Source organism: Hirundo rustica, chromosome 4 (assembly GCF_015227805.2).
Source record: "Hirundo rustica isolate bHirRus1 chromosome 4, bHirRus1.pri.v3, whole genome shotgun sequence".
Lineage (NCBI taxonomy): Eukaryota > Metazoa > Chordata > Aves > Passeriformes > Hirundinidae > Hirundo > Hirundo rustica.
The window spans coordinates 61,280,859-61,305,052 of record NC_053453.1 but is presented as its reverse complement, the minus strand read 5'-3'; the positions used below and the strand labels follow the sequence as shown (position 1 = coordinate 61,305,052).

The 24,194-nt window shown below is 42.2% G+C and overlaps 1 protein-coding gene across 9 annotated transcripts in view; it reads left to right on the top strand.

Moving 5' to 3' along the window:
* Window positions 1-242: 242 nt before the first annotated feature.
* The window catches only part of SHISAL1 (shisa like 1), a 72,938-nt gene continuing 48,986 nt past the window's right edge, over window positions 243-24,194 (top strand). For 3 of the 9 annotated variants that reach the window (XR_005700659.2, XM_040063127.2, XM_040063126.2), the window contains exons 1-2: window positions 743-941; window positions 19,835-19,871. The gene's annotated coding sequence lies outside the window, so the exon portion shown is untranslated. Of the gene's footprint in view, window positions 415-722; window positions 942-6,658; window positions 6,750-19,834; window positions 19,872-21,935; window positions 21,988-24,194 lie in introns of those variants that run through there. The other 6 variants (XM_058420404.1, XM_058420403.1, XM_040063130.2 and 3 more) reach the window with 6 other exon arrangements.

The following is a 24,194-nucleotide window of genomic DNA, read 5'->3' as shown; positions in this document are numbered from 1 at the left end:
AGAGGAGGAAGAGGGGAGCGGGCCCGGCTCAGGGACCAGCGCCTGGCTGGGAGCCCTGGGGAAGCAGCCGCACTCTCGTCTCCTGGCCCAGCCCGCCCAGGGGAAGCCGATCCTTGTGCATCGCAGAGTGGCACCGCACGGCTCCGCTCCGCTCCGGCCGCACCCGCGCTGCCAGCGCCCCCTCCCTCCCTCATCCATCCTCCCCCCAGCTCAGGAGGGCGGGCGGCGGCCACCGCAGAGGCGGCCCGGCAGTGCCGGCAGCGCGTCCCTCCCCGGGGAGCCCCGCAGGAGGAGCAGGACAAGGAGAGGGCAGGGAGAGCGCCCCGCGCCCCCGCCAGGTTTCACCTCCATCGGTGATGCTGCCAGCGCCGCGCCCACCCCCATTCCCGGAGGGCGCCGCCGGGCTTTCCTAAGGTGAGCGGCCACCTCCGGGCGGCTCTGCCCGTCCCCGAGCCGGGACAGGGCTCCTCGCTGCGATGTCCCCGGCCGAGGCGAGCAGCCCGCTCCGTACAGGACAGGAGCAGCGGGGAAGTTTCCGTGCGGGACAGCTGAGCCGGCGCGGCGAGAGGCGGAGCAGCCGCCGCGGAGCTCCAGCTGCTGTAGGGAACGCGTGTGGGAGTAGGAAGGCACCTGGAGAGGCGGCCCAGGTGGAGTGAGAGCAGCTGGTTGGAGCGGGGGCGGGGGGAGGAAGAGAGAAGGTGGAGAAGCGGGCGGGGACAGGAGGGGATGGGGGAGCCGGGGAAGGAGGTGGCAGCAGCTTCTGTGCATCGGTGGTGCCTCGTCCCCGCGCTCGCCGGCTGAAGCGCGGTGCTCTGCTCCCCGGGGTCGGAGGTGCCACCGCTGCCGTCCCCGGCCGCACGCCGGAGCCGCGCTCTCCTTCGTGGATTCGCCGTGCAACTATCGGGAAAAGTGGCTGTGCGCGGGCAGCGACTTAGCGCAAGGTGAGGGCTGGCGTGTCTGTCTGTCTGTCTGTGTGTCTCTGCGGGGCCGGGCGGCTGTCGGTCGCGGACTGCGCTGCTCCGTGCGCTGCCGGAGACCTGCGGGCACCGTGCCCGGCTCCAGGAGCGGGGCAGAGCGCCCGGCCCGGCCCGCGTTGTGGCCGCCGTCGCTCCCCCGCGCAGCGCGGTGGCAGCAGCGCTCGGGAAACTTTGTGCGGTCCCTTTGTGCGCAGGGAACCGCGGCGTGTGCGCGCTGCGCCGCTGCTCGCCCCGATCCGGAGCCTGCCCGTGTGTCTGTTTGGGCTCGGAATCGATGTTTATTTACAGGGCTCGGGTGTTAATCACTCATGCCATGGAAAGCTCATTAGCGGCGACTTGTTTCCATGACAACGGGACCCCTCGGAGCCTTCGGGGTTATTTATTTGCCCGATTTTCTCTCTTTTCGTATTCGTGCTAGTACCGTGTTACCGGGGATATAAACAAGCGAATAAACTCTGCGTGATCCTGTTGCCCCTCTTCGCTTTTTCCTCCGACGCTGAACGATTTCCCCAGACTTAATTAACGATACGTGGATGTGATTAAGCAAGTGTGAGAGTTACACAAGGTTTCTGAGTACTTGTTCGGCTGCATTACCTCGTTTCGCTGTAAAGCTCAAACTAAGGCGTGGCCTGACTCGTCTCGTGTTCAAAGTATTCCGAAGGACGTGTTAGTGCTTAAAACTGTGATGTTACTTATCTTTTTGCTTGTGTGTCATTTGGCAGCACAGAACCCTTTGAGGAGCTTCTGTTGCAGTCTGCCACAGCTGAGCTGGGAATCAGTGGTGACTTCTCTGTAACTTTGTCATCGTGCTGTGGTGTGACCTTGACAGGTCTCTTTAACTTCTTCCTGCCCCACTCTGCTCAACAAAAGGAAGTGTCACTCACCTGCACCTGTGCTCTGAGCTAATCAAGCAAAACACTTTATCTAAGATGGAGCACTCTCAAAACCGAGTATATGAGTGTATTGTCCTCTGTCACGAGGAGTGAACATATGTTATACGTTCCTTTTCCCTAATGCTAGAGGTAAAATTCCTCCTTTTTGACTCCAGTCTTTACTTAACATGGCACAGTTCAGCTCGTCTTCAGAAGATGCAAACTGCTACCATACAGCTGCCAACAGTGGTTCTAATACCATTTTTAACTGCTTTCCTGGGTTAACTTTGTCGGAATCAGGTAAAAACAAGAGTCTTTAGCATTCTGAAATTTGTAGGAATATCCACTGTTAGAAAGAGTACACCTCCAGTGAGAAGATGCTAGTATGGAAATAAAATGCTGTGAAACTGAATGACAGTCTCGATCGCTTGCCTTAGCGTTGCAACCTGAGAGGGACTTAAAAGCTTTTTTTTGAGAGAATGAGCAAACACATGCTTTTAACTTAACTATGTTAGGTTTAACATCTGAAACTCTCCTGCAAATTATCATGGTTTTGCAAGAGACAGTTTAATATGTAGGGTTATGCTGAGAAGCATTGGGAGGGTGTAAGGAATATTTTAGAATATTCAGTTCTGAAATACTGCCTGAGAGACATTCAGTTGTGACTGTTTCAGATTACAGGAGTAGTTATAATACTAGTTATAGTAGTAGAGGGAATAGATTACAGTTACAATAGTAGGGGAACTTATGTATGAAGCATATGTTCTTTTTTTCTTTCTTGAAACACTCCTTCTGAGCGAACAAACTGTTATAAAATAATTGTCTTTTTCGTGTTGTGAGAAAGAGTCTATCCTCAGCTCAGTCCAACAAAGTGCTAAAACATCTGCCTCATTCCAAATGCATTCGAGTAGGCAAATCACACTTCACGCTTTTACAGAAACAAGGTGTTTTTACTGAAATACCCCTAAGGCCTGTGACCTTGACTTTTGTATTCTGTTTTTTAGCAACTTAGTAGTCAACTACCTGTCTGAAAATATTTCTTTGAGCTGGGGACCATCACCTGCCCCTAGTTACCAGTGAAGTAACCTTATGACAATCCCATGAATAGAAAGAAAAGAAGTCTGAGTTGTCATCTTGTCTCCCTTGGATGTCATTGACTTACATTTCCGTGCTGAATAATTTTTTACTACTTAGGGCTACGCTGTCAGTGCAAGTAGAGAGAAAGTGAGACAGGTTTTACTCTGTGCTTTACATCCTCTGTAAAGCTCAGCCTTTTATTAGTGGTAGTTGTAAGAGCAACAGATATTCCAGTTCATTTTCAGACCCTAGGGGGTAAAAAAAAAGGTCTTAGTTTTATTTTTTAAGACTGATAACAGGCAGCAAGAAAGATAATTTGTAACAAGCCCTTATCACTTTTATAGATATTTCCAGAACAATAATCACTTAAGGTTGTGAGAAGACCTTATCTGAGTACATAAAGCTCTCACTGATAAAGGGGTTTTGTTTGAGGGAGTGGGAAAAAAGCACATAGAAATGAAGGCTAAGTCTGTAAATATGGATAATGATATTGGTTTGCATTGTGTTTTACTCAACATTATACCAAAGTAACTTGGGTAAAATGTCCACTGGTTTTAAAAACAAAAAAGCTTCTAATGGTGTTCATATTCCAGATACCTCAAACTGCTCAACCAGCCTGTTGCTCAGACTTTACTGCCATGTGGCAATAGACTTAATATTCTTTGTTTCTCTGGTGTTGGAAGTCCCACACCTGGGATGAATAAGAGACTGGACCAGTATTTAGAGGAGGTGGTTGAGCTCCTTTCTCTGTAACTGATCTATGCTGGACACACCACTTTACCCCTCTATTTTAACTTTTCCCTACCCCCATTCATCATCATCATCATTCAGTGTTGCTTGTTTGGGGTGCAGAGTTTTCCTGTGTGCATGAATTGTCCCTAGAGAGATCTCCAGGGAAGCAGCAAAATGTTAGTGCAGCACAGTAACAAATGGCAGCCAACATTTTTCATGTCTCAGTCCTTGGTCACTGGCATCTGTACACCAGTGAGATTGTTGGAGATCAGTGTGAAGATGTTGTGGAGGAGTTACTTCCAGTGCTAGTTCCTCAGCATTTATCTTGCTGAATACATTTGAACGAAACAGATTTCAGAGAAGAAGTTCAATGATCTATACTCTGAGGAGCTGAAAATAAAGAATGGCTCATCACTGCTTTTCCTGTTTGCTGTCAGGTTGAATGTACTGGTTTTCTGGATGGGAAAATAAGGCCATTATGAATTTAAAATAGGTGTATTGGCAGCAAGGGGCTCGTGAAGGGCAGAGAGCAGCACTAAATGTCCAAAGTTGAATTTTTTCATTTTATTCTGTGTTTTTAGGAGAGGATTGGGCAGGGGAGTTTCCAGGTATACTTTTTGAGCTCATAAAACACACAACTTCCTTTGACAGGTGCCAGTAATGGTGTTGGGAAGGTTTGAGGGATGTTTCTGTTATTCCAGCTGGAAGCTCAATTATGTTCTTTATAAGCTACTGTAAAGTGTTTATACTTCAAATGGTAGTGTACTTGATTTAGCTATGGGGTTTTTAGTTTGGTCTTCATTTCAAAATCAGCCTAATGATAATACTGCTGATAAACCAGTCTTTGATTGAGGCACGATTGTTTTGTATGAAAGATTTGCAGATGAGAAACTGACTTTTAAAGTGATATCTCTTATATATGGCAGACCTACTTCTGCTTTTCATCAGAATTTACTGGCCAAACTTAACATAAAAATATATTTTTACATACCAGTGGTAATGTAAAACTCTTCTGTTCCTGTTCTTTTAAAAAATGAAACCTAAGGTGAAGATACAGGAAAGCTCCTTTCTGACCTTTCACTTACTCGCCATATTTTTAATGAACCGTGTATAATAATTTCAAAACTACTTAGGCTTTTAAGGCACAAATTTGAAACAAACCAAAGAAGACTGTGTTTTAAAAAATGTGTTCTGGAGGGATGCCTCTCCCCCGTCTCTGAGATGCCTGATTACACACATGCAAATTCACATGCTCAAACTCCCAAGTGATTCTGGATGTTTTGGACCTGGGTGTGTTTTCTACATGTAAAATAGAGGTGTCAGCTCAAATTACTTCAAAATTCAATACCTGTATTCCTCAGAGGAGTGATGGGGTTCAGCAGCATTTCAGCCTTGAGATGCTGCTGCTGCTCTGCCTTTTCCCTTCAGCTGCCGGGACGGGCTGGCAGGGGGAAGGAGCCAAGGAGTGGATTTGGGATTTTCCCTGGGCATAAGACAGGGAGAGGCCTCCCCTCTGCATGTGCTGCAGCCCTCCTGCTTCTCCTGTGGGAGTCTCTTGATTTGTAGGCTGACCTTTCCACACCAGTGAAGCTTAGCAGGCCCTCCCAATTTTCTCACTTTGTGCCAAGATGTCTGATGTTGCAGACAGGGAGTCTGTTCCTGCTCTATTTGGAGGCAAGGGCTGAATTCTCACTGATTTCCATAGGAACAAGATGTATTCCTAAACATACTTCAGTAGCTAGAAAGAAACTTCCTAATAAAGAACCAGACTCACATAACACAGGACATGAACCATTGTTCTGAGCCTCACTTCAGAGCTCTTAGCAGTATCTGCAGACCAAGCACTGCAAGCAGCAAATCTCAGGGCATTCCTGGCAGCACTGTCAAGGATTATCCTCTCTCCTTCTGCCCAGAGGAACAACTGAGGCTTCAGCATGTTACTGATAAAATCTTATTTATTCTCGCAGATGCCATTTGAGCCCCTTAGGTCATATCAGGAGTGGAACTGGAGGAGCAGTGAGGTATGATGTAGTAGCTGTTGCACAAAGGATTTGCTACATCAAGCAGAAAAGATTTTAGTTTACCTGAAGAAGCAAAGTGCCCTCTCCCACACTGATGTGGGAGACTCTTGGAAGTTACCAAGGAAAACTCTGGAATGCAATTCTGCTGCTCTGTCTTGTACTCCAGCCAGACTGGTTCCTAACTAAAACTTTTGTTTCTTCTTTATTTGGATGTTATTTTTTTTAAGGTGGAGATGTTCCAGCCCTCTTTTTACTGACACTCCTGTGCTGTTGTTTCACAGCATTGAATCCTTTCCAGTCACAGGCTTTTTCTTTAAGAGGGGTTAAAATGAATCACCTAAAGCCCATTGGAAGTAAGGGTTTCCAAATGTAACCCACAGATGTCTGTGATTCCTTCCTTTCCCCAATCCATCTATTCCATTAATTTTGCCACTAGAAAGGCACTGTTCTGTCCAAATAGAGCTGTCAGGGTGCAAGGAAGTGGTGGGAAGATATAGATTAATGCTTTTGCCATTTGTTTTGCATTCCCATACATGAGAGCCTCGGAGCTGCTTTTTCACACAATTTTCAGCTTGTGATAGTCTGTGTCATTTTCTCTGGTTACTTCCCATCTTGGACTAGTTTGTTTTCGTGGTGATCGTTTGGGAAAATGCGTTTTTCCCACTGTGGTGTCTTAACAGCATCAACGTTTATTAAATTCATCTTTTCTTACTCTGGTGTCTAATAGTATACTTACTAAAATCAAAAAAAGTTTTGTCTTCTAAAGCATGTTGCATACATGCTTCAACCTTATGTCACATTTCAGGTAATTGCTATTTTAACATTTGAAAATATAGACAAAAGCCTAGAGAGATAACCTTTTCCAAGGAAATTGCCTTCACTTCCGACACTTTATCTTGAATGGCAAATATAAGTGTTCAATATGCAATGAAATCCAGAGTCAAGCTTGGGTTCTTTGTTTGTGTCTTGTTTTTTTCAGTATGACCATTGCATATCGTTGGACAAAAAGCTGCCAAGATAACAGACCAAGCTTCCTATCCTCAAGATACAAAACATTTCTATTTCTAAAGGTACAAATATCCCAAAATACAGAGCTTGAACGAGTGAGAGTGCTCAAATGGTTTATCTGAAAGCTGTAGCGCAAAATTTCATAGAAATTTCATCCTGTAGAACTTTTTATCCCAAAGCAGGGAGTTGTCAAGTGTGTGTGAATGGAAATGAACAGAAACTGAACAACATCTTCACTGGATGGCTTTAATTTCTATTTTGTCATGAAAACAAGACATTCATTCTTCTAACATTCATATTGTCAGTTAAATTCCACTTATAGATGAGTGGTGAAGGACCCCTGGCCTGAATAAAATACTGGTTCAGTATCTGGCTTCTTGGGAGACAGATTCTACCTCTGATAGATAGGGCTGGAATGCAAAAGTCCCAGCAGAAATCAGTGAGTGGCTGATCTCACTTCTGAAAACATTTCTCAGAGGCAAGTTTAGTGTGATGCTCATTACCCTTTTTAATTGTGTGGAGTTTTAAAAGTAATTCATTGTGATTCTGCTGTGAAGTGTTGTGATGCAGCAACATTTTGATTAAGATATTGCTGGAAATTCATTTTTAGAAATACTGTTGGCAGGGATTTAGAAACCCGGACTCCAGCCAAGAAGTGAACAATTACTGGAGCCAGCTCTGCGAGGAGATTCTACACACACATACACGTTGGAGATCTGTTAATTGTTACTTTGTGTTGCAGCCGCTCTCGTCCCTGTTTGGGCAAGTCTGTGAATTCTTGTGGGAATGAATGGCAGAGGGATTTGCTGTAATGCAGGGACATTGGCCAGGACACTGGCACTGAGCCACATCCTGTCCCGCAGTCCCTTCAGGGCAGGTGGCAAATGGAAAGGGTCCCATGGCCTTGGTGCTGTTCGGCTTCTACCCTGTGGTTTTTGACAAAGTATTTCCACTGCTGGAAGAGCACAAATCACTGTGCTCACCTCTGCTGCAAAGATCAGGCTCTGTCACTCTTCCCATTTCCCTTCTTCCTTTTCACTGTTCATCTTCCAGCTGGGGTCGGTCAGAGGCAGCTCCTTGAAACTCCAGAGGGATTACTCCAGAACCAAAATTTACATAAGAAACCAGCTCATATTGTACATTGCTGGTGATAATTGCTTCTTAGGAGCCTCATACACAGAACTATATTGATAAATTACAAGCTTGTCTTGCAACAATTCACCTTTATTTCAGAGTAGAAGGGCACAAGTGAAGAGCTACTGAACAGGGCTCTAATATTCCTTTAATATGAAATAACTGTTTTCAAGACAGGTATCCTACTTTTACAAGTCTGTGGGCAAAATCCTGATTATTTGAATGGGAGCAGGGTCAAGCCCCATGTGCCTGAGGGCTGCTGTTGTGAAAGTAAACCCTTGCTGAGTCCCTGCTGCTGGAATCAGGATGCAGTCCTGGGCAGTAAGCTAAATATAACAACGAGAGATTAATGAGGAAGGGAGTTGGCAGCAATGGTGCTACTTTTGCCTTTCTGCTCTTTATCACTGGGGCCACAATTTCATTGCAGCCCATTCATGGTGGGAATACAGTCATGGATGGCGACATTCCTTCTAGGAAAGCCAGCAAGGCAAGGTGGTTGGTGGAGCTGCTGTTTAGGTGAGAGAGCAACTGGGATTTGTTGAGCTCTGCCAAAGAGTGGGTGAAGAACAAGTCAAGAGCTTATGGGTGTGTGAGGGTGTCAGAGCACTGGAACTAGCTTCACAGTGAGGTGTGCAGTCTCCTTTTCTGGAGAGATTCCAAACCCACCTGGATGCAGTCCTGTGGAAGTTGCTCCAGGTGACCCTTGAGCAGAGGTGTTGGGCTGGATGATCTCCAGAGGTCCCTGCCAGCCCCTTCCACTCAGTGTAATTAGATTTCCACACTTTTGTGTCATCCAGTCCATTAATTCAGTCTTCTTTCTCTTAGTAATGTTAATAGCAGGGAAAGTTCTATCCATCAATAGTCATTTAAGCCCTAAGGCCAGAATCTGAAGTTTGCTGTTTTCTTTTTTCCCTTTCGGTTCAGTTTTTAACCTTCATTACTGTTCCCTATCTCTACCCAGCTTCTCCCTAAACCTTCTGAGTTTAGACTGCAGTGGGAAATTTTCAGTAGCATGAGGATAAGTTCAAGTGACTGAGAACTATTAAGAATACAATTTATTCCTTTGTGTTGAACATAAGTAACATTGCTCCAAACTTACTGCAGTGATAGAAATGAAGTACACAATAAACATGTTCACAAGGCTTCACAGTTTGAAATGGACACTATTTTTCTCTTTTAGTGCATTGCTTTTCTCTTTTGATCACTGAAATTTAATCCAGTAGTCTTAAACCTATGGTAATTATAGAGCAACCTTAAAGCCTCAAAGCAGATCTCCCACCGTGGTTTTCAGGAACACCCTGTACTGTGCCTCTGTCATACAAAGCCCCAGTCACATCTCTTGGTGCCAGTTGTTTTTCAAGAAAAGGTAAAAGAGGAGCAATATTCTCAAGGAAGTCAACACTTTTCCTAAGCAGGATGTGTTTATGTGTCGGGGGCTTACCCCAACATTGAGGTGGTTTCAGGGTCCTTGCTCCCCTGCACAGCTCCGAGCCGAAGGAAGAGACGGAGTTCTCAGGTTTAGATTTCTCAAGGTTGCATACTTCGTTTATTGTTTCTTATCTTACAATTTTCTCGGAGTCCGACAAGATGTTCGCAGCTGCATGGATTCCTCACGTCTCCCCCCAAGCTGGGCTGTCCTCACTATTACTAAAAAGGTCATCTTTACTTTGACCCAATCCTCACTAACTACTTTGTGCCACATCAGTGCAGCAATGGAGTAAGGGAAGGAGAAGAAGAAGGAGACAACGCCCCAAATTCTCCATCTTGTTCCCATTCACTTCAATGCTAGGAACCTAAAACTATTATTTTCTCATTCTGTGATAAGCTAAACTACTATTTCTCACATTCTTGTGGCATGTAAACCTTCTCTCAGTGTAGGAAGTTTTTCCCATGGACTGAAATCAAAGCCAGTGTCTCTCTGAGCTCTGGGCTGGGGTCCCAGACCCCCCTGCCCAGGTCCCTGACCCTCCAGGGCAGCCAAAGGAATGCCCTGGACTCCAACATTTATGTTACTGTCTTTTGAAAATTAAGCACAGAAAGCAAGCATTGTTTTTGCTACTTCCTGCATATTGCAACAAACAGTTAAAAACCCTCTATGAGATAAATAATGTAAATCAAACTGAAGTGTGATAACTCACCATGATCAAAGCTAAGACTTCTCCTTTGTTTCTGAATTTGCTCTGCCTTTGCTGTTCTGTGTTATCAGCCCTGTATCCTTTTTCAGGTGGGCTTAGGCGGGCAATCTTTGTTATTTGCTTTAGTGACCATGGTTGGGATTGACTGTGTTTTGCAGTTTACTGCTGGCATGGGCTGGCTGCCCAGCAGCTGCCAACAAACTTCCAAAATGAGCCAACCTTCTATTTCAAAAGTGTTGGGTTCTTCTTCCTCTTCATGTCGTCCATGGAAGATGGTTCTGGGGCGAGTAGCAATGGTTCTGTTTCAGGCAGTACTGATCAGAACTTGGAAAATCATTTTCCTGTTTCATAAGCCTGATTCCTCTTTCCTTTGCTTCTTTTTTTCCTCTTCCTTTCTGCCTGGTATGAAGTAAATATTCTGGTGTTTTAGTTTCAAGCATCAAAACCAAACAAATGTTTAGCCCATTTAAGCATTAATTTCTTTTCTAACTTTCTTCCAATTCAGCTGCCAAAACAACAAAAAACGCCTGTCAGTTGCGTAGCCCGTATGGAGAATTTGTATCTGGCGCAGAGTGGCCCTCCACAAGAACGTGGTTTTTTGTGTGAATTGAGATGCTGAGCACAGATATGACCACTTTGTTTCCAGAGCCATCATCATTGCAAGCCCTCAGAAATCCTATCTTCTTGCACAAGAGCATTTTCCATGATGGAACAGCCAGAGACTTAGAGTTTGAAGAGTTTATGAAACCACTTAAAAAGTCCAAGTCTTTGTTGAAAAGAGTAGATTACCTACGTCCTTTTCTTGAAAACAAAACTATGACATGGTCCTCAAGGAATCTGGTGTTTTCAGTTCTTAAGCCCATAATGGCTCCACTTATGATAGAATCACAATTTTTTTTAATCCTCTTTCAGTAAGTGTAAAGAGTATTTTGTGATAAATACCTCTTGGGTTGTAAGGTGGAATTATCTCGCAGGTTGTTTCTGCATCCAGGCTGAGTGCAATCCATCAGAATGATGGGTTTATTCATGTGGGGGAGCAGGAAGAAGAATGTAACCAAAATTGAGTTTTCTAGCTATGAGTAGCAAAGCAGACCCAGTAAAGCAAGCCGTGTGTTCTACTGCTAACAAATGCAATGATACACCAAAAACAAACACAGTGACCAGCAAGTATTCAGACCAAGAGCTCAAAAATTCAGAGCCTGAATTTTGAGGTACTAAATGACAGTGGGTGCAATGGGAATTAATTGGGATGGCAGTTTCTCTGGCCTTCCTTCCCCTCTGGATGGGATCCAGAATTTCCAACAAGGCTAAGCAGAAAGGCGCCAATACCTTAAAACACATAAACCAGCGCCTAAACATGAAATTTGTCCTGTCACAGGAATGAATGATTTCTGCAAAAGTAATTAGTAGTGAGGAGCAGTTCTGGCACATCAGAAGGATGAAATAATGTCTGAATAACATATTGTTTTAAAACAGAAATAGTAAAGTGCCACTTAAAATTTAAAAACTAGATTCTTCTAAAAATAAATTAAAATATATAAAATAAATTAAAATTCTTTAAAAAATAAATTCTTCTGCATGGTCTGGCTTTTTTAGTGGTGTGATGTGGCTGCTTTTGGTCGAAGCTGAAGGTCACCAGAACACACACCCTTGTTACCCTGGTTTTTCTGGGTTTCTTTATTAGCCTTTTGATTTTCATAAATGGAGTCAGATCTTTTAGTTACTGTAGAATATTGGAGCAGTTTTCAACCTTTCCCACAGAAGTAATATAAACAAATCCTTTGTTTTTCATTCTCTGTCCTTTGTTTGCATATTTCTAACCTGAAAACAATTGTAACTGACAACTCGTCTGGCCACTGAGGCTGAGGGGTGGAAACCCCAAAAAGCCAATCTTCTGCTAGACCAACAAATGTATAAAAAGTAAAAAAATAAACAAAGGGGCTCTTCTTCTCTCCGCTCTTTCATCTGGGAGCTGGATCAGAACCTCTGTGAAAATCTCTTGTCTGAGTGTGATTGCTTTGTGTGTCACGGTGACAAACCCTTCATTGCTTTGCACCATATAAAGCACAATACAACAGAAAGTAAAGCTATCAAAACACAAGTGATCAGCAGGATGCAGTAAAGCATAAATATCTATACAATATTAGGTTCTTTTAAAAGAAAGGAAAAGTGAGATCTCATTTGTGTTTCATTGTGACAGCAAAAGGAGTGGCGGCTTCTTAGAAACAATTTAATGACTGGTGTGACTCTGGGATTGGGCACATGACACAGAAGGGTGTAAGAGTGGATATTTGCATCAGGTTAAGCATCCTTCTAGCTTGTTACTATTGACTGGGCTAGGAATTTTATTATCTAAGTATAGGGAAATTGTATTTCTCCAGATATACCCTCTCAACTTCTGGCTGGCTGCCTCACAGGTATGTTCTGTCTGGCAGCAGAGTCACAATTTTGTGTTTAATAGCTGCTGGTGGGAGTTCTTATCCATAGACTTTGCCTAATTGTTCTTGAAAGATAAGCAAGCTTCTGTCATAAAGAGGACAGTTAAACTACGTGCTGTGTGGGAAAACCACCTCCTTTTGTTGTTTTTCAAAGTGCTATCTGATAATTCCTGTGTCATGAGAAGTGATGCGGGATTGCTGTCTGTTCAGTTTGTCAATGCTGCTTGTAAATTTTTGTAGACTTTTATCAAATTCCTTCCCAGCTGAATCTTCCTAGTCTGTTCAAACGCTTTGCATACAGAAAACATTTCACAGCTCTTACTATCCTTGTCATTCCTGATCCCTTTCCCGCTCTAGAGATGTAGAAAAATCCCACCATGATATAATGAGCTTTTCTTTCCTGCCCTTCTTTTTTTTTTTCTTATCAGTTTCTAAAATTCTATCTGCTACTGAGTTCTAAATCACTATCTGCATGGAATTGATGTGCATAATTCCATTTTAGCTTTTCTATCTCCCCAAGATGCAGTAGCCCAACCAGTGCTGAGGGAAAGGGATTTCCCTGCATTACTTTGCATTTGCCAGCATGAGTTTCATTTACCATTTTATCCCCCAGTTCCTCAGGGAGTGATGGATCCTGCTAGAATGATTTCTGGGTGAAGGCAAGGAAGCGTTCTCCAAGCTGTGGATGCATTGAGGAGGGAGGCAGCTCAGAGTAAGGGAAAAGTGTGTCTTGGGACTTGCTGTAGTTTTGAGGAATTGGAACTCCTAAATTCTCTGAAATTAATTTGGTCAAGAAATTCTGTTAAGCTTGTGCAGTTCTTTGCCTTCTGGCTCAGAGTCTTTGAAGGACTGAATGGGCAAAGCTTGGCAGACTAACAGTGGGAAGCTCTGCTTTACTGGTTCTCGGCATCAAGGGCATCCGTGGAACAGGAAAAGAGACCTGGAATCACAAAAAAAGTGACAGAGTCTCTTGGTCTTCACCAGAAATCTCTTAACTCACAAAGAGCATCTTGATGGCAGGATGACAGCTGTGGTACGTGATCCACTGACAGCAGGGACACTGATACCTTACATGCACTCTGATCGTCAGGGTTCTGTAGATGTTTGGCTTTTCTCAGGTGGCTGCACTAAAGCTCTTTTCCACTATGGCATTGTGCTGTGTTTCTTGTACAGATTTAAAGTTTCTGTGACAGAAATGACTCTTGGATTTTGCTGCCTGTGCAGTGTTTGTGCCAGCAGTTGGAATTGGCTCCTTGGTGATGAGAGAAGGGATCTTCAATATGATCAGATTCCCAATGTTTATTCAGACTGCTTTAAAACTATGTGTTCTCAGGGAAGCAGTAGCTGAGTTCCTCATATAAAGGATTCTTAAGATGTGTCTCCTCACCAAACAAGAAGAAAAACCTTTGAGGCTGTCAGATCTTCCTTCCCCTATAAACCATAAGTTTTGTCCATGTGCAAACCAGCCATGCTTTCAGTGAGCCACCAGATGCTGAGGGATTTTCCCTCCTAGTGTCATTACCTTGGCTGGAGGACAGGTAATCAGCACTCCTTGGAAAAGCAAATTTCAGTTAATGGTGTAGTAGAAGAGTTTGGTTTGTTGTGGAGTCACAAATTGTGCTTAGCCAAAGTACTTATGAAGGCTGCTGTCTAGATAGTTTTCATATGAGTTTTTCTTGAGAAGACAGAACAATCACTGAACATTATAAACAATGAACAATAGCAACTCAGATCAGATATTGAAGGAAATCGAGTTGATTTTGCAATAGCTCTTTGTTGTAGCATTTTTGTGGAGACTTGAACGCTTGGAGGTGCCTCCATTTGCAATTGTGGTATTACTGTTGGTTTTAATTTTAGGGAATTCACCTTCTTTCTTTGATTTACTCTTCTTTATTCTAGTTCTTTCTAAAGCTGCTTAGACTCATGTTTAATTATGCTGTTTCTTTTTTGTCCTAGCATTAACCTTTTATATAATCAAAATATCTGTTCTTTTCCTTTATTTGCCTTCTTTGCTGGTAAGGTAATCTACAGAATACATTTCCTTAATGGGTACCATAAGGATATTCTGAGTTTCCAACAGCTTTATACATAACCTTGTGCTGCCTTAAGATACAGGGAATACATGGAGTCATGTATCTCTCCAGGTTTTCCCCCCTCGTTCTCTTTTTACATATTTGATTGGTTCATTTCAGTCAGTGTCTAAGTTCTACCTCCTTTTGTGCTGTGGGGGCATTCACCTTCTGTTGTACAGGTAATTCCAATGGCTGTATGACAAAAAAAAAAAAAAAAAATCAAAAAATCTGTTCTGCCTTTAAGGCACTGACTGCTGAGTGCTTGAATTTTTGAGATCTGTTCTGTTACCATGTTAATATTGTCCTTGGGTCCTGGGTTAGCAATTTGATGTATGCATGAATAGCTTGACTAGTGAGCAACCAGTAATCTCAGCAATGAGTTATTCCTCCTCCATTATGTGCTACACCTTTCTCAGTTCATTTACTGAAGTATTTTATTCTGTATTCTGCCATGGTAAAAGCAGAGTGCTCTTGAACCTCAGTTTAACTTCTTTCTGTGAAGTGCTTTGCCTTTAAATTTGGAGATCATGGTTTGGCTAACTATGCTGACTTGGGTATGCCAAACACAAATGTAATAAGCAGCCTGTTTAATTTCAGGCTGATAGTCTTGCTTATCTTCTCCTAAAACCTTGTACGTAACTCTGAAGTCGAATACTTTTGAATTAATTCTCCTAACAACATGGTTCTCAGTGATGTTATGTAAGCTCTGGTTCTGAGGTGCTCTTGTTGAGTCAAGTAATCCTCTTCTAGTCCCTGCATCTGTCCTTCGCGTGGCAGGAGGTTACTGTGCTCTCAGTTTGCCAGAGGTCCATGGGCAACTTTCAGCGTCAGACTTCTTTTGCTTGTAACAGTCTGGGTTCTTTGCTGTTTGCATAGTTGCTGTCCACTGCATATAGTTGGATTTTCTTCACTTGGCACATCCTCATTTCCTCAAGACGGTTCAAGGCTGCATCTTCCAGTGGTCCTCCTGTGTTTCCCTGGTCTCTTGTCAGTGCAGTATTCCTTATTTATCTCTTAGCATGAGGCCAACCCATAGTTGGCCCCCTCAGTCACATTTGACTAAAAGACAATCAACTGCTGCCAGAAATAAGGTTTCCTAAAACTGTCTCACCTTTAGCTGGTGCCCATTACTAGTAGATCAGATGTGACTCTTTGGACTTGATGTTTTCATGCACAATGGAGTTCTCTCCACCCAGTGAAGTCAGCACTTCTTCGTCTTCCAAATAGTGATGTTCATACTGATTTTCCTGTGGAAAGCCCCTCTCCACTGAACTGAGGGGAGATACAGATCTGTGTGCTACAGGAAGTGTCTAAAGATATATGAGAGGTGTCTCAGGCATGTCTGGATATCTGCCTGAGGAGTTGTGCTTAACTCACCCCTCTTCTACAAGAGCGTTGAGTGGATACCAGATTTCTTGTCCTGGTGTAATTTTGGTGTGGTTTAGTTAGCTTTGTTTCTCTTCCTAGAATACAATTCTGTCCTTGATTTTGGAAGTGAAACACAGGACACAGCAGTCTGTTCCCCACAGCTGGGCCCTTCACAGGACTGTGTCTGGAGATGGGAAGCAAGAGTGACCATGTGTGATCAATCCATCAGCATGGGCCAGCAGGCAGCTCCTGCTTTAGGTAATGTGAGCTTACCCAGAAGTCTTGTTCCCGCCATCCCTCTCTTATTACTGTCAATTATCGGATGAATAGTCAGCCCATCCTTTTGATGAAGTCAGTCTTAGACAGGGAAAGAAAATGAGACAATGGAGCTCTAGTGCTCAGAAAACTCAAGCCTTGTGTATTCACTACTGCCTAGCAATAGCAAGGCTGACATTTCAAATAAGGCCCTTTCCGGGTATGTGCAGCATTGTTTAATTAGTAATTCTTTTAATATATTAATAGTTTGTTTCTTTATTTTAAGTTTCTTAAAATTTGAAACTTGTTGCCTTTGATTGGTCTTGGTTGTTTAACCTTTGAGTTTTCTGGAGATGAGAGACTGGGGAGAGGGGATATATAGGTAAAAATCACACAGGTGCCTGCTGTGTGGTACCTATTGAACAGATGTGGGCTAAAACAAAGCAGACATCAGTTGTTTGCATCTGAGAGTCTGGGCAGCAAAACTGACTCTGTTACAAGTGCTCAAGGAATTCTTTCCAGGCCATTTGTAAAGCAACTTAAAACTTTTTCTGAGTAATGAAGAATTATATGATGATTACTACGGAAATAAAAAATACCACCCTTCCTCCTGTTTTCAGTTACGTTCTTCCTTAGCTACATTGAGTCTTCAAATAATGGGAACAGGCTATGAATTTTCATTCTGCATGACTGGTTTCAATTTCAAAGTGCATTTAGGACAGAAGACTCTTTTTAGCCGTGTCACTGTACAAAAATACCTGCCCCATACCTGGTAGTCCAGTTACCAGTAATAAGTGCTAATGCTTTTTACCTAAGTACATTTTCTTAAACATGTGAAAGAAATGTTCTTTTATTACTCAAAGGCAGGTACTTGTTCAATTGTACTCCAGCCTGTGTTTTGCATAAATTTGCTTCCTGTGTGCAGCATCCTTTTCATGCCTGCACCCTTATGGTTGCTAAGCGGCTTTCTCAGTTGTTGATCCATCTTCCCACTCCTCATTTTTATTAATAGCCTATCTTTTATTAGAGTCTTGCTTCCATTTATATAGTGTGCCGTGATTCAGCATAGTTAATAGGTGATTTTTACTGAAAGGCAGTGAAAGGGCTTTTGGAATAGCTTTTAAAACATACTGTAGTAGGTTTGAAAATGAGATTTGTCACATTTAGTGTCTTGAGACAATGTAGCTCAATCCAGGCAGATTGCAGAAAATCCAGCTATTAAGTGGAGAATTTACGTGATATTTAAAGTTTTCACTGAACATGAAGTGGGTGTTGTGGCAATGAAAATCATTGCTTTCCTGGTCCTTCAGGTTCCAGGACTGCACAAGGTTGTGACTTATTTTTATTTTTTTTCTAAACCCGCTCCTTCTTCAAATACATAAAAAAATCCAGAAAACAGGTGAGCTTAGTCTGCTCTTATGAGGATCTCTCAAAAACCACCCCCATCCTGTTATATCTCATATATCTCATGTACATATGCCATATATCATATATATATATGTGCCATTAATAATAATGTTTCGTATTTATTACATAAATTGTATATGTAGCACATTGTATTTGCCATGAATAATTGTATAATATATTGTTATATCTAAGATGTCATGTGCCATGATATGGTGTTATATGTGTCCTGTGATACGTGCCGCAGGTATCAAATCCAATGTATCATGCCACATTTATCACATATATCACATCCTTTTCAATCATTTTTGCGCAAACAAGTGAGGACTGTTGAAGCAGAAAAGTCTAAAATGCCATTTCCGTTTTAGTGTGAGGTGCAGTGGAGGAAGAAATTTTCTGAGGCAAGTTTTCTGTAATTCAGTTAAACCAAGGAATGTTTCAAAATCTTTGGAATAAGTTTCTGTTCCCAGGTGTTGTTTCCATGAATGTTCCACCTTTGTCCAATACAAAATCCTTCTGGGTTGACCAAAAGGACTAACACAGCAATAACTTTGCCAAATCCAAAGGGTGAAAGTCAAGCTGCTGTACACACGGAGTTTTTTGGTTAAGGCGCTCTGAATTTACCTGTCAGTTTTTAAAACCCTTCAGAAATACTTCCAAGGAAAACGAATAGCCAAGAATACTTCTTGTTGTTTAAGATGGATGCCTGAAAATACATTATCTGGAAACGCTACAGAAATCTTTCAAATAATGAAGGAAATCACTTTCACATCACTTGTTCTCCAGAAGTAAAACTTGTGTTTGAGCATAAGTCATACTGCTTGTAATTATTAACAGAGTAATTTTTATCTTTAAAAAGCTTTACCTTATAAGAGTGAGGCATCAAATAGGTCCAAGTCCATTAAGAGAAGGAGGATCTCTGATTTTTTTTGCATTCTGGCTCTTACTCTGCAAAGAACAGAGGGCATTGTGCTGATGCTCAAGGATTGCAATCCTGTGCCAGAGCTGTGCTTGTACAGGGGAGGAGGGTGTGCCTGCAGTGGCGTGTCAGTACTGTGGTGGTTATTAGATAAATCTGTTACACTGATTAGCACACTTCAGACCCAAATTGCTGGTTGCTTTTGGAGTGCTGAGCAACTGGATAGAATTTTTAGGCAGTGTGCAGCTGAATAATAAAAGTACCACTCCAGGCTGTTGGGTGCTGTCTACAGTCTGGGCTTAAATATATGGAAATTACCTGTATGCACATGTTAAAATTGAATCATATTTGCAACAGTGAAGAAAACACTAATGTTTGCATCAGTAGTTATTTTTTGTTGTAAAACTGCTGATTTTCCTGATGAAAAGCAGCTCTCTTTAATTATTGGATTACCTCTTCCCAGTAAGAAGGCTCTGAAGGATTTAAATACTCATTTTTTGAGTTATATTATGGGTAACTTTTGAGTGAATTAAGTTTCTCATAGCACTGAGTCAGTGGGAGAATAAACATATTTATCTTCATACGAATGAGCAATCTCAGCCATATGTTTGCATGATAGAACAATATGAATTATACAGAGTGCACGAAGAGTTTTTATTTTCAATAACAAATCTTATTAAAAGCAAAAAAGCTTTAGTCTGGCTTTTAGCGGTAAAAATAGGTGACATTAATATATATATGGTGCAATATAAATACTTAATGCTCATAATTATTTCTTCCTCTTTGGGCACAACAAACCTCTCCAGAATGTTTTTCATGCTCTAAATGCAAAGGCAAATTGAAATACAGTGCAACTGTTTTCCTCACTGGAGAAAAGCTGGGTAATCTAGACGCTTTTCCCTGGCTGTGAGACCAAAAATGGAAGTTTCCACTGAGTGGTTCTGGTGTTTGCTCCGTGTGAGTAGCCTCAGAGAGCCACTGATGTGCTCCTATTTGGGGGAAGGCTGAACCCAGTTGGGTCTTCCCAACCTTCCACCTCTAAGACAAACAACAAAATAAACACTTGTCTCAGGTTAGGTGGCACCACTTTCAAGCACTGATATGCTCTGAAACCTCTCCTTCTATGGGAGATCTCCCTTTTTAATAGCAATATTTGCTTTCTAAAGCATGCTGATCACTGTCTTCCTACAGAAAGTTTGAAGTTGTCTGTGGGTGGTCAGACCAATACGACTACCCTGAATTTTTGAAGTTACTTTTTTGGTTGCAAATGTTTTGTTTGTCCTTCATGTGGACATTCTCCTGAACTGACTGCATTACACAGTTGCAATTGAGATGGTTCAATTGAAACTGCTTGTTTCTACTTCATTGGGCTGATATCCCCAAGGTCTCTTCTTAAGTGCATCTCTTTGTCTTGTTTTTCAGGCATTTATCAGCCAGTCGGAGACCTTCAAAAGGCAAGGTATTGCTGTCATGGTGTTGTGTGGTTTTACCTATCTGGATGCCAGGCACCCATCGAAGCCTCTCTATCACTGCCTCTCTTAGCTGGAGGGAGGAGAGATAAGGCTCTGGAGTTCAGATAGGGGCAGGGATAGATCCCTCCCCCATCACTGTCACAACCAGACTCAACTTGGGGAAATGGATTGAATTTATGAACAGAGTACAAGATAATGAGAAGTAAAGTCAATCTTGAAAGCACCCCACTCCTCCCTCCTTTCCAGGGTTAATCCTGATTCTCTCCCTCCTCCCCTCCCAGCATTACATGGTGGTGGGAATGGGAGTTAAGGGCAGTTCATCACATCTCAGCCCATTCTTCTCTGTACCCAATTACAGCTGCAAAAGAACTATTCTTTTGTTCTTAAATCCATTATCTCTGAGGCATTGCCACCATCTTTTCTAAGTTTGGCCTTGACCAGTGGCAGGTCTGTCCTGGAGCCTGAGCTGGCATTGGCTCAGCTGGACATGGGGGTGGCTTCTGAAGCTTCTCACAGAAGCCACCCCTGTAGACCCCCACTAGAACTCTGTCAGGCAAAACCGCTATCTGGATCGTGGATGCTCACCAAGCTGCTCTCTCACTCCTCAGCTGGGCAGTGTAGAGAAAATGTGATGGAAAAAAAGCAGGATGAGATAAAGCAGTTTATTAACGCACAAGCCGACATTGGGTATGCACAAGCAAAGGAAGAAGCCCAAAGGTTTTATTCTCTATTTTCCCATCAGCAAGCAGCATCCAGCAGAAGCAGGACTCCGGTGTTGTTGACAGTAAATAATCAATGCTCCCCCCGCTTCCTCCTCCTCCTAGGTTTTGTATGAATCAATGCCACATGGTGTGGAATATCCCTTTGGTCAGTTTGGGTCACTGGCCTGGCTGTGTCCCCTGGTGGGACCTTGCCCACCCCCAGCTCACTGCTATAGGGGAGTGTTGGATGCTGTGCCAGTCCTGCCCAGCAGCACCAACCAAGTCCTTTAAATGTCTTATTTGTCTTCATTCCTGGCCGGTTTTCCTTTCTGCTTGCTTTAAGAAACAAGGCCTTCTGGATTTCTTGATGGCGTGCTTCATCTGTTTGAAGATTGCAGGTGTTTTCATGCTAGAGAAAGAAACAGGGTCGCTCTTTCGTATATCGCAGGATTCTAAGCACACGGTGATATTTAAGCTCTGGTTGCCACCTCTTGACTTCCCTGAGGAAGGTTACCACTTCTGCAGATGAATCTTGCTCCCCTCTCTGAGCATATTTTACAGCCCTCTTCATTTGAAGAGCCCCTTTTTGACGAGGGAGTTTGGAAGGCAGGCACGGCGCAGCCTGGGTATGAACCTTGCTGGGAGGGGTGACCTGGAATTTGGTGCTCCCAATGTTGCAGTTTCAAGCTAAAGGCTTGATTAAGTGAGAAGTGTTTCCCTAAGTGTGATCTTTTTCTTGAATTTTTTTTTTAATCAGTGCTGTGCTTCAAGGTGAGTAGTTTTCTTCTTAGACTGAGAGATATTTCTGTAGTTTAGAATGGCCTTCTCAATTACTGTTCATTACCTTGTAATACAAGGAGGATGATTAATTGCATGACTTGCTTTGGAAATTCATTGTTCAAAATGGCCTTCAGAAGCTGCTGTGCTTAGAGCTTGCGAGAATGGTGAAATTGCAGGTTTGCCCTTTGGTTTGGCATTTTCAGTACACAATTGAGGCAAAGACAGCAGCAGGGAGGGGAAAAAAGGTAGGACCAGAAGCATTGTGCAAGATTTTTTAGCTAGAAATATATCAGGTTAAGAACAAGGCCTCCTCTTAATTTACTTTCTTACTCACTGGATGGTGTTTCTAGTTTATAAGGTTTCTGACCTAGTGTGATGTACCTTCTCAAAGAAAACACTATTTTTAACCTCTGTGTAAATATCAGTCTAAAGTAAAATATTTTTTCTTGCTTTTTCAAATTAATTGATGTTTCAGTATTTCATTTTCTAAGTGTTTCTTTGAAATAAGGGTTATGATCCAGGCTTACTTTCCTTATCAGAGACTTGAGTTTTTCCCCACATTTCTCGCAGGACGAGTGATACAAGACTTGTCCCAAAGAGGAGGATACTGAGAAATTTTTTGGTAAGTGGGATGCAAAAGCAGTGATACAGCAAGGGCAAATCAGCCCTTTTGTAAAGCAAGAATAAGAGAATTTTAATCTGGTCCAGTAGCATTTACTATTTATTTACAGCTGATTAATAGGAATCATAGAAGCAAAAGATATCCATGCCGATAATTTTACATTTTTAGCCTCGTTAGAGGAATATAGAAGAAGTTTATCTCTAAGACAAACTGCTCTTCATGCCCACATACCTGGAAGTCAGTTCTGCAGGAGGAAGAGGGACTGATATGCTCTTCTAACCTACTGAACTAGAGTACAGCCTCTGATAGTTCTACCAGTCAGCAGAAAACTAGGATGATAAACCAAAGTTCTAGTAGTTGTAAGGTGTAATTCTGCCAGCTAAAAAGCCTTGTTGAAGTTCCAATGGTTAGTCTAATGCTTTGAGTCACATGCACATGGGATAAGATGTTATCCTGGCCTTTGTAAACTATGTAAAGGATGTTTTGGGCAGATGACTTTTCTTTTAATTGGTAAGTTTTTTTCCTAAGCTTTCACTGTTGTGGTTAGGACAATCAAATTTCTGCATTGTATTAGTGCAGAACGGATAAGATGCTAAATCAAAATTAATTATGTCTTTGCACAAAACACCTTGGATTGGTCTACATTTTGCTGTAACTACAAATCCAGATTATGTTCCTAAAGTAGAATTTACTGACAGTTTATTCAGAAGTCTGTTTGACTTGAGGTTACACTTAGGATCTGCAGTAGCTCCAACAGCTGAGGCACTGGCTCTTCACAAGCCCTTGGAAAAGACTCCTTTGCCAGTGTTAAGGTTCCTGAAAAGGACAGTAATCCTAGATGGTGATTACATGATAGAAATTACTCCAAACCATGCTGCAGTCTGTGCCTACGCTGTTAACTGATGTTGAAGCCCAGATATTAAAACACGAGGATTCATGGATAAGTGGTTTATTCAGTATAAGGATTTGTTTGAAGAGGGAAAAAAAAAGAAAAAAGACAAGGAGAAAAGAGAGTGACATAGGACCTTTGCTGAAATGCCACAAACCAGAGCAATATGTTTATTAGTGTAGAAGACAGTTGATTACCAAAGAAGCTGAAGAATGGACTGCTGACTTTGATTTTTAGTAAAATAATTATTCAAAGTAAAATTCAAGAACGGAAAGGTATTTTCAGATCTGATCATTTCTATTCACATTTTTGCTGAAGGGACTAATTAATCATTTAAGCAGCTGAAAGAAGTAGAGATGGCAAGGAATAGAATCAGGTTATCTGGCTACCATTCACTTTCTTGGACAACTCTGTTTCCCATTATGCTGTCATTCAGTTTCTTTTTCATTTATATGAGAAAGAAATTAAATATTTCTATAATTTGCCTCTTAAAATAATAGCTGTCCTTTCCCCAGAGTTGTCCAGAGATATCTCTGTGAGTTGTCATTCCAAGTAAAATGAGGAAGGCAGGTTTCAGTCCTTCTTTCTCCATATCAGGCTTCTCTGTGTGGGGAATTCTGGTTTGTTACCTGTAACTGAAATAGGTTAATTTTAAATATAAAAAGCCTCTCTGCTCTTCACAGACTCCATTAGATTCAGTTCAGTTACATTGAAGGTCTAAGGATTTCACCATTCAATATGTTTTGGATGTAGTTTACTGTGCCAAGACACAGAATTGATTGTCTGGGCCATGTGATTTCATCCATACTGATAAGTATATTACAAAATGGGCATCAAAGGCATTATGGTTGGTGAAAAGAAAACTATTGTAGAATGACCATCTGTGGCAACTGCCAGGAGGATTAGCTTTTTATTAGACAAGAGGCTAAAAGAAGTGTTGTTACAATAGGCTTAACATTTTGGCAACAGACCTTGAAAATGCCTTGAGATACCAGGGTTAAAATAACACCCTGCTTATGAAATCTGCAAGCATATTGGTCCCTCCCTGCCTTGGATGCTGTAGTTCCAGCTTTGCTTGTTGTGTTTGTTTGTTTGGGTTGGGGTTTTTTTTTGGTTTTTTGTTGTGGTTTTTTTGGGTTTTGTTTTGTTTTTTGTTTTGTTGTTTTTATGATCAGCTTTCTGTGTTCCCCATTGACAGGAAATGGCTAAAACTATATGTGTTATATGGTAATAAAATTGCTAAATTGCTGCTTACCAAATGTAAATGATTTCATGTTGCTAAAATACCCCAAAGTGTGGGTCATTAGGAGAATGTGCG